The sequence below is a fragment of the Camelus dromedarius genome, chromosome 11 (genome assembly GCF_036321535.1).
Source record: "Camelus dromedarius isolate mCamDro1 chromosome 11, mCamDro1.pat, whole genome shotgun sequence".
In the NCBI taxonomy this organism is placed as follows: domain Eukaryota; kingdom Metazoa; phylum Chordata; class Mammalia; order Artiodactyla; family Camelidae; genus Camelus; species Camelus dromedarius.
Genome location: NC_087446.1, coordinates 44871285 through 44880850, shown reverse-complemented (window position 1 = coordinate 44880850; position 9566 = coordinate 44871285). Strand labels below are relative to the sequence as shown.

Sequence of the window (9566 nt, the reverse complement as noted above, 5' to 3'; positions counted from 1 at the left end):
GGGGAAGGGCCAAGGCCGGAGAGGCGTGGCCGCTTTCCAGCTCCTGAGCGACTTCGGCGCTTCTGTTCCAGCAGCTCTGACTATTCGGACCCTCAGCGCAGAGCGCGAGGCAGTCACCTCGTTGCTCCGTGGAGCTGACTGCGTTCTGAGGTGAGCTGAGGCCCCTCCCTGTGAGACTGCGTCAGTGCTGATGACGTCACTTTTGCATGACGTCAGTGGTCCGTGTCCTAACGTCTGGCCAGGGCTCGGCGGGGCCCTGAGGGGCGGGGCGAGGTGAGACTCGAGCCTGAAACTGTGCTGTTTCCCACGACAAGGTGTCTGCAGCCCTCATGCCTTTTAAACCAACTCCAGTAAAAGTGGTTTATAGATCAGAAAAGGTGTTATCTCACTCCTGTGTCTGATTTTCTCCCAAACACACTTGGTGGGTAGTTTGCCCCCTGTCCCATTCTAGTCTTAACCGGGTTCGTGCTCATGAAAACGGTTTCCGAGCAGAGCTGCTCCTAGGCTTGGCCGTCCTAACCCACACTATATTAGGCTTTCTTAAAAAGTTCTCAGAATGCAGGCTAAATTAATGTAGCTTCTGTTGAAGAATCTGAATTGATGCACTTTGTCATTCAAATGAATTACAAATTCCTCTGACATTTAAGAAACTCCATAAATCCAGCTCATAGGTATGTCCACTGCTTGAAACACTGCCCGCTGCTCGCTTAGGTAATTTTTACCTTTCTCTTTCCTTGTATATGCTTATTTTTATGCTATTTAATCGTACTGTATTTAATCACATGTATTTACGTGTCTCTTTCCCTTACTAAGTGGTGAACTCCCCAAAGCAGAGTCTAGAGTTCATTCACCTTTATAATCCTTTCATCATGGATGGCCCAGTGATGTTTGTTGGATAATATACCTGTTCCTTGTTCTCATTAATGTAATTGGGTAAAATCAACTCTGTTGACTGTGATACAAGGCAGAATTTTGTATGTTATAAAGGTGAAAAAGGAGGCAGAAATTATATCTTTTTGGAAGAATCAGGGAGGCTTCCTGGAGGAGAATGTGATGATTCTTGATGAATGTGTAGAAGTCAGTAATCAGAAAAGATGTAGTACTAGCACCAAAACCGACAGTGAAAGAACATACTCAAGTAATATAAGAATTCCTTAGATAGTAAAGGTGGCATCATAAATCAGTGGGGAAAGGAAAACTTATTCAATTTTATTCAATTATTAGTGAAGGAGACATGATTATGGAGGAAAAAAGACTTTTACTCTGTATTCTGCAACAAAAAATAATTCTATGTAAAAAACAAAACCATAAACTAGAAAGAAATACAAGTGAAAATTCAATTGATCTAGAAGTAGAGAAGAATCTAATTACAAAAGAATTGTAGGAAATTACAAAGGAAGAGACTGACTTGACTCAAAATTTCAAGAAAACACAGTGCCAACCTGGGTGAGAAATATTTGTAATGTATGTGAGACAAAGATTTGATGTGCTTAACTTATCAGGGTCTAGTAATCATAGAAGTGCAGATTAAACTATTGTCTTTTTCACCTATCAGATTTTTTAAAAACCTTTGTTTAAGTGCTGGTAAATATGCAGTGACTCTCTTTTTATACACTGCAGATGGGAGTGTAACTTGATATGACCTTCCTGGAAAACATTTAGCAACATATATATATATTTTTTTTCTTTATTCTTATTTTTTATTGAGGTGTAGTCAATTTACAATGTTAGTTTCAGGTGTACAGCAAAGCGATTTAGTTATACATATACATACATATATATTTTCAGTTTCTTTTCCATTACAGCTCATTACAAGAAATTGAATATAGTTCCTTGTTCTATACAGTAAGTCCTTGCTGTTTATCTATTTTATATATAGTAATGTATATCTGTTAATCCCAAACTCCTAATCTATCCCTCCCTTCCCTTTCCCCCTAGTAACCACAGTTTGTTTTCTATGTCCCTGAGTCTATTTCTGGTTTCTAAATAAAATTTGTATTTAAATGACATCATACGATAATTTATCTTTCTCTGTCGGACTTACTTCAGTTCATGTGATAATCTCTAGGTCCATCTATGCTGCAAATGGCATTATTTTACTCTTTTTTATGGCTGAGTAGTATTCCATTGTGTATATATACCACATCTTTATCCAGTCATCTGTCAATAGACTTCTAGATTGTTTCCATGCCTTGGCTATTGCAAGTAGTGCTGCTGTGAACATTGGGGTGCATGTGTCTTTTCAAATTATAGTTTTCTCCAGATATATGCTCAGGAGTGGGATTGCTGAATCATATGGTTAATCTATTTTTAGTTTTTAAAGGAACCTCTGTCCTCCATAGCGGCTGCACCAATTTATATTCCCACCAGCAGTGTAGGAGGGTTCCCTTTTGTCCACACCCGCTCCAGCATTTATTGTTTATAGACTTTTGAATGATGGCCATTCTGACTGGTGAGAGGTGATACCTCGTAGTTTTGATTTGCATTTCTCTCATAATTAGCAAAACGGAGCATCTTTTCATGTGCTTTTTGGCCATCTGGATATCTCCTTTGAAGAAATGTCAATTTAGGTCTTCAGACCATTTTTTGATTGGGTTGCTTGTTTTTTCTTTGTTTTTGCTTTTGTTTTGATACTCAGCTATGAGCTATTTGTATATTTTGGAAGTTAGTCCCTCATTGGTTGCATCATTTGCAAATATTTTCTTCTACTCTGTAGGTTGTCTTTTCGTTTTGTTGATGGTATCCTTAGCTGTGCAAAAGCTTTTAAGTTTAATTAGGTCTCATTTGTTTATTTTTGCTTTTATTTCCATTACTCTTGGAGCTGGTTGGAAAAAAATATTGCTGCAATTTATTCAGAGTGTTCTGTCTGTGTTTTCCTCTAGGAGTTTTATAGTATCCGGTCTTACATTTAGGTCTTTAATCCGTTTTTAGTTTATTTTTATATATGGTGTTAGAGAATGTTCTAATTTCACTCTTTTACATGTAGCTGTCCAGTTTTCCCAGCACCACTTATTGAAGAGACTGTTCTCCATTGTAGATTCTTGGCAATATATATTAACATTAAGTGAAAGTAGATGCACAGTGTCTAAAACACTGAGACAAAGTAGATGCTTAATAAATATTAGTACTACTTATAAATGTTACTATTATTGTTATTTTTATCATTAGCATCATCATACCTTTTAATCAGTGGAGCACCTAGAATAATAACTTGAAAAATTATTAACTTTAATAATAGTCAGTTATTTTACCAGCAAAAGGGAGTTTATTCAGGAATAGCCAGAGGAATTGAGATTCAGGTTATAGAAACTATGGTTGACCACAGGCAAATCCACAGAACTTGGAAGGGAGCTTGCTTTTATAGGGAAAAGGGGGCCTTGGTAGGGGCTGTCGTAACTAAAGAGTTCACTGGAGGACACTGGGAGTCCAAAGTTTGGAGGCTTCTCATTGGTTGGGGAGCTACAGCCTCTGACTGGCTAGGCTATGGTTGGCCAGAAAAATGGTTTTCTTCATCCTGCTGGATAATGAAGTAGGCAATACCTTCCTGTGGGAAGGATGTGGGGGTATGTCTCTTCCAGTCTAGGCTAACTGATGGTGTATGGCTGTGAGAGCTCCTCCTATAGGCATGTTCTGACTCTGATTTACCTCATGTTTCTCTAATTCCCACAAACTTAATTGATATTTGTTATATATTTGATTGGCTGATTATCCTTGTCTCATAAGAATTTTATAGGAAAAGATACTGAGTTAATGACATGACAAGCTGTTTAAACATTGCTGTTGTAAAGATAGAGGTTACTTTAAATGATCATCTGGTTCAGCCTATAAGCAGGACACTTTGGACAGTAGCAAGAAATGTTTTCCTTGATAATATGTTGGCCATCTATTGCTGCTTATCAAATGACCCCAAGACTTAGTGGATTAAAACAATAAAAAATCATGTATTCTCTCTCACAATTTCTATAAGTCAGGAACTCAGGAGTGGCTCAGTTGAGCATTTCTGTCTCAGTGTTTCCTAAGGTGGCTGTCAGATGTTGGCTAGGGATGTGGTCTTCTGAAGACTCTTTGGAGCTGGAGAAACTTCTTTCAAGGTGGCTCTCTCACATGTCCAGTGGGCTGGCAGAGGCTGTTGGCCACACATGGATCTCTCCAGGGGATGACTTGAGTATCCTCCCCACTGTATGACTACTGGCTTATCTTGGAGCAGGTGATCAATCTGATAGACCAGAGCAGAAGCTGCAGTGCTTTTTATGACGTAGCCTTGGAAGTCACACATCACCTCTGCCATATTCAGGGCCATCCTTGATTGAATTTAGGTAGACTAGGGACAGGCGTGAATGCTAGGAAGTAAGGTTCAATGGAGGCTATCCTGGAAGCTGGCTACCACAGATGATGATGACATTTCCAGCTTGGAGAATTATCTGTTTTCTTAAAAATGTCTGAGGATGGAATATTGCTCAAGAAGTTGTTTCTTCATTTCAGCCCTAATCTCTCCTATTAAGTCTGGAAAAACAGTTCTGCTCAAGACCATTGATTTGATACTGCTCTTTATAGGTTCTTCAAGATATCCTTAGTGATAGTGTCAGTGATGAAACCATTTTAGTGATAACAACCCATTTTGAGGGCAAAATGATATTAAAAACAGGCAAGGTACTTATTCATTCATTTATTCAAGCATCCATTTTTTTCATTCATTTGATAAACAGTTGACTAAATTTTACGTCTGGTCGAAATACACATAAAGCAACGTATTCCCCAAATAATTTTGCAATTTAATGATTATGCCAGTTAATTCCTACCCCAGTTTTTTTGTATTTGGGCTTACTCCCTTTTTGCTGATATATTTTCTTGACATTTTACTAACATAATAATAAAACTATCATTGATTTAGCACTTACTGTGTGCCAGGTGCTTTACATATCACTAATCTTCCAGCAAATCTTTAAGGTAGCTGTAGTTATCACCATCTGATTATGGAGAAGTTAAGTAATTTGTCCAAAGTACAGCCAGTACCTGGCAGAGTGAGATGCAGACCGAGATCTGTCTTTCTTTTCTCCACAAACATGACTGCTGTTAGAGAGTTTTCCCCTTTACATATGCCTCCCACCTGAGAGGTAAGAGACTTCCACATTATTATCAGGCATTCTCAAACTGTTTCTGCAGTTGCCTCCCCTTTTATATTGACAATATGGTTGAAAGATATGATTTCAGTGAGAAGTCTTTTTTTTAGCCTACCAGGGGGAACCAGATATTTGATATGGAACAACCCCTTTCATTTTCTCTTCAGATTGTTTACTAAAAAATACCGTACAATTAGCAATACATTTTGTAGCTGTTTAGCACCTAACTTTCATCTAAATTACTTACCCTGTTGTATGAAAAAAAAGTCTGATGGAAAACAACAACCCTTTTTTTTTAACACTTAATTAACTGTTCCCATTTTGTTTTTCCTACACATGTAAATATAATGTGATTTTGAAATCAAGAGTAGATTATACAGGGTAGTGAGTTGAGGAAATAATCCAAACTTCAAGAGAGAAAGAATATTCTGGATCTCTTTTCTAAATCAGCATTGGTATAGAGCCGAATTGTCCAATATGGTGGCTGCCAGCAACATGCAGCTATTTTACATTTAAACAAATTGAAACGAAATAAAATTTGAAATTAGGGTCTTCATTTGCTCTAGCCACATTTCAAATGCTCAGCAGCCACCAATGGCTAGCGGCTAACATATTGGAAGCACAGATACTTAAATTTCCATCATCACACAGAGTTCTGTTGGACATGCTAGAAAGAAACAATGTCATAAGAAAGAGCTTCACAGATTAAAACAAAATAAGCCAAAAGGAACAGAAAGTTCTGTTATTGTTTGAAGCCTATTTCATCCTTTTTGACAATATCCACATTTATGTTTTCTCTTTAAAATGTTACATGTGTGTGTGTGTGTGTGTGTGTGTACACACACACAAAATATAGCTAAATTTATTGAGTACTTAATAAATTCCAGGAATTGTGCCAAGTGCTTCACATGATTTAACTCATTTTATCCTTAGAACAATGCTATGTTTGCTGTGGAAAATATTTTTCAAAAGAGAGAAAACCAACCTTAATCCCCAAACCCAAAGATAATCACTGTTGACTTTCTGGTGGATGCTGTGGTGTGCTGCCCAGATCCCAAGACACAGCTGCCAGGAATGTTGGCTGCTGGTGACTCACAGTTGAATTCTGCTCCAGAATTGCCTTCTGTAAAGGAAACTGCCTCATGCTAGGTTCTATCTCCTCCCTGGGAACAGCCCAAATCCCATGACTGGTCACTTGTGAAGGTACAAAGAGACAGTCCCTCAACTGGGACAATCTGGGACATCCAGCTTCCCATGGGACCAGTTAAAGTCTGTGGCATCTGCCCTGCTCTGCCCACCCTGCCTCCCTTACAGCTACTGTTCCCGAGAGCACTCTGCACTAAGCCACCTGCATGCAGAGCTCTGCCTCAGAGTCTGTTTCATGGAAAACCCAACCTCAGTCAACATTTTCAGCGTATAAGTTCCAGTTTTTTCTTTCTGCATGTATCTATTTAACTTCTAAAAGATCTGTCTAAACTTAATTCACCCCAACAAATTTGATGTTTTCTTGTCTTGTTTTATGTGTTGATTTTTTAGTTGATAACATTTTATGAATAATTTTGCATGCAACTAAGTATATTTCTATACTACAATTTGTTAACAGCTCCCTGAGATTCAAATGGCACATCATAACTCAGTCAATCTTGTGTTCTCAAATATTTTTGTGTTTCCTGGTTTTTGCTGTGGCAGACCCCCAAATTTAGCAGACCAATATCCATTCCCAACTTCTCTCTCGCTTGCCTGCCTCCGGGATGGGAAAACCCAAGTATTTTGTTTTCCTAGCCTTGCTTATCCCTAGGAGTGGTGTAAGTTCCAGCCTTCTAGAAGTAAGGTGAAGATTTCTGAGGTTGAGGGGGAAGTTCCAGGAAACCTTTTGCCTTCCAAATAAAATGGGACAGCCGAAACTGGTATCATCTCTAACCTAGTCTCTCTGCTTTGTGAGGAATAAGATAAGGAGCTGTGGCAGCCATCTTTCATCCATGAGGAAAAGGTCAAGAAAATGAAAGGCTTTTGGCCTTGAGATTGTTGAACATTTAAACCAATGCTAGCAACTACCAATCTCTGGATTTCTTGTTATGATGAGGGAAAAACTATTTTTTAACCTACTTATGTTTGAGTTTTCTGTTATTTACAGTTGAAATCACTTATAAATGTCATTATCCTTGGATATTCATGATTAGAAGTAATGCAGTGTTAAACATCATTGTATGTGAACACTTGAATAGCAACAGCTAACCATAAAAATCAGGGAAGAAGAGAATTAGGATCCTGCATTTCCAATGTTTCTTCTTCTTGACCATATGCAGCTCTGTCCTTAACTGTCCCATTTTCCTTTTCTTGTGGGGACTAGAAAAATAATGCACATAAGGCTTCCTGAATTCTTCTAAAAGGCAATACTAGTTAGAAAAAGAAATAGACCTTTTGTAAATCAGAATCTTACTTCTTCAGGTAGGATATGTTGGCAAATGCATCATGCCACAGTGTTCACACTCACTAATACAGAATAGCAAGGTTTCCTTTTTTTGGAGCAAGTAGTACATGAACTGGGTTGTATTTTAGACTAAGTCATGCATTAACTCGCTGTATATTTGACTGGAAATCATTAATGTCTCTAGGGTTGGGATATTTTATCCCCTGAGGATAAATATGGAGAATCAGAGAAGCTGAACTGAACTACCATTTGAAGTAGAAGGGAGCAGTGCTAAATTGGAAAACAGATGTGAGAATTATGTTTGATTTCATCTTTCTAGTGGCAGGCCCTTGACAATGCAAAACCTGAATCTGGTGAGTCGACGTCTATGACTCCCACTTACCGAGGCTTGAGGCCGTTTCTAATTTGGCAGCCTCAGAGACCTCAGGGTGGTTGGTTCTGGTGCAAAGTAAAGCATGGGGATACATTTCCATATTGTAGGGAATCAGAGTATCTAAGACCTGAAGTGTCCAAGATAGAGATGCTCTGGCTCATTCCTACTGGTATCTTTAGGATGGAAGATGGCTCCAGATCTGGCCAGACTGTCACCACATTGCTCCAGACTGGACTAAACTAGACTGCCATAAGCAACAGAGTGAAAAAGCAGCCTAAGGAAATCATGTATCTGATGAGGAGATAACATTCAGAATATATCAGGAACTTCTACAACTCAACAACAACAACAAATATAATCCAATTTAAAAGTGGGCAAATAAGATATACAAATGGCCAACAAAACATATGAAAAGATGCTCTGTATCACTAATGATTAGTGAGGTGCAAATCTGACCATAATGAGTTATCATTCACATTCGTTAGAATGGCTACTACAAAAAACAAAACAAAACAAAACAAAATAATAAGAGTTGGCGAGGATGTGGAGAAATTGGAATCCTTATGCCCTGTTGGTAGGAACATAAAATGGTGTGGCCCCCATGGAAAACAGGGTAGTGGTTCCTCAAAAAATTAAAAATACCTTGAGCTAGAGCCACAGGCCCCGGAAGCCGGAGTCCGGTCCCCCGAGGCAGAGCGGTCACCATGGCCAAGTACCTCGCCCGAGCCCTGCGACAGGAGTTTGCAGCCAGCCAGGCAGCAGCTGACCCCCGAGGCCGCGCCGGACACCAGTCTGCAGCTGCCTCCAACCTCTCTGGCCTCAGCCTCTGGGAGGCACAGCAGATTCTCAGCGTCTCCAAGCTGAGCCCCAAGGAGATCCAGAAGAACTACAAACACCTGTTCAAGGTGAACAATAAATCCGTGGGTGGCTCCTTCTACCTGCAGTCAAAGGTAGTCCGAGTGAAGGAGCGCCTTGATGAGTAACTCAGGATCCAGGCCCAGGAGGACAGAGAGAAAGAGCAGATGCCCTCCCATTTGGCTTCTCCCACCCTACCCTGCCCGTTGCCTCTAATTTATAGCTCGGTAATAAATGTCTTTTCCGCATTAAAAAAAAAAATTAAAAATAGAACTACCATATGATCCAGTAATCCCACTTCTAGGTATATAGCCAAAAGAACTGAAAAGATCTCAAAGAGATATATACACATCCATGCTCATAACAGCATTATTCACAGTAGCCAGGAGGTGGAATTAACCTAAGTGTCCATAAACAGATGAATGGATAAAGAAAATGTGATATAGGCATACAAGTGAACATTTTTCAGCCTTGGGGGGTGGGGGGAGGGAATCCTGTCACATGCTACAGCATGGATCATGAGGACATTTTGCTAAGGAAAATAGGCCAGTTAGGAAAAGACAAATACTGTATAATTCCACTTATGTGAGGTGTCCAGAGCAGTCAGATTTATAGAGGCAGAAAGTACAATGGTGGTTGCCAGTGGCTGGGAGAGAGGAATGGGGAATTGTTATTTAAGGAGTATAGAGTTTCAGTTTGGGGAAATTAAAATGTTCTGGAGATTGTTGCACACCAGTGTGAATGTACTTAACACTTGGTGTTAAGGAGGGGAAGGAAGAGGAGATCA

General features: G+C 39.4%; 1 protein-coding gene across 2 annotated transcripts in view; it reads left to right on the top strand.

The window, feature by feature from the left end:
- The first annotated feature begins 52 nt into the window (after nt 1–52).
- Nucleotides 53–9566, top strand: part of XPOT (exportin for tRNA) — a 134090-nt gene continuing 124576 nt past the window's right edge. For both annotated transcript variants that reach the window (XM_064491744.1, XM_064491743.1), the window contains exon 1: nt 53–150. The gene's annotated coding sequence lies outside the window, so the exon portion shown is untranslated. The remainder of the gene's footprint in view (nt 151–9566) is intronic.